The sequence below is a fragment of the Ostrinia furnacalis genome, unplaced genomic scaffold (assembly GCF_004193835.3).
Source record: "Ostrinia furnacalis isolate ACB-3 unplaced genomic scaffold, ASM419383v2 OfSCF0762, whole genome shotgun sequence".
In the NCBI taxonomy this organism is placed as follows: domain Eukaryota; kingdom Metazoa; phylum Arthropoda; class Insecta; order Lepidoptera; family Crambidae; genus Ostrinia; species Ostrinia furnacalis.
The window spans coordinates 620-1,641 of record NW_021131001.1 but is presented as its reverse complement, the minus strand read 5'-3'; the positions used below and the strand labels follow the sequence as shown (position 1 = coordinate 1,641).

At 30.0% G+C, this 1,022-nt stretch overlaps 1 long non-coding RNA gene across 1 annotated transcript; it reads right to left on the bottom strand.

The window, feature by feature from the left end:
• Nucleotides 1-108: 108 nt before the first annotated feature.
• LOC114349952 (uncharacterized) lies at nt 109-673 on the bottom strand. Its single transcript, XR_003655664.1, has 2 exons — nt 476-673; nt 109-163 (listed from the first exon to the last, which is right to left on the bottom strand). It is a non-coding gene; the product is annotated as an uncharacterized LOC114349952 (long non-coding RNA).
• Nucleotides 674-1,022: the final 349 nt, after the last annotated feature.

The window sequence follows — 1,022 nt, the reverse complement described above, 5'->3', positions numbered from 1 at the left end:
CCAGTCTTACATTTAGACCGGGAAAAGTTAAAAATATAGTTAAAATTATATTAAGTTCGTCGATAGATGTTTGCTTGGGTTCTTCGAAACATGAGGAATCTTTTTCAGCGTCCACAGCTTCCATAATGAGAGCCAAACGTGGGTTCCGGAAATACGACATCACCTAGAGCAAATAAATGCTTTTAATCTATATATATTTTTTTATAGACTAAAAAAATGTTTCACTATTGTAACTAGGCATACCTATCATAAAATTTACTCATTGCTTATTGAAAACTGTAATTAACGAAATAGGCACCCTTTAGTGATAAATATTATTAGATAAATACCTAAAAAAATAAAGGCAAACTGTGACTATACCAACTGTTACCGTTTACCAAAGAAATTTTATAATGAATTGTGTATTTTTTTTAAACGAAAACTGTGTTTAAACATATAGTCACACTTTACTCATTAAAAAAACCAAACAACTTACCATTTTTGTGTCGAACGGCCGTTACTATCCAAATAATCACATTATGAATTTAAACTTTCGTCATCACTCCGCAAGAAACACGTTCTTACTTGCATAGACCCGTTATTGTATTTAGCGAGCCGTTCAAAGTTTGGCTTAGTAACGTTATGCTTTAACGCTAGATGGCGTAAGAAGGCAATTTTGAAGAAGTGGTCTATTTCATATTATAGTTTACGTGTCCTTTAGTAAGATGGCGTTGATAACTCATTTTTGCGAAAAATTCGTTTAGTAACGGTTTAACTTTAAAGGTGCGAAATATTAAAAGAGTATGTTGAACATAAATATTATGTTACCTTAAATGAAGATCATTCATAATTTATCCGTAGATCAACTAATATAGACCCAATAATTAATATAAAGATAAAATATAATAAAATACATCATTTATTTTTAAAAGTGCACATACAAAAAAGATCAATTAGTTTTTAGAGGATCAAATAATATTGTCCCTTAGAAATTCACACATACAAAGTAATCAAAACATTTGCTCATTATCCACTGCGGTATC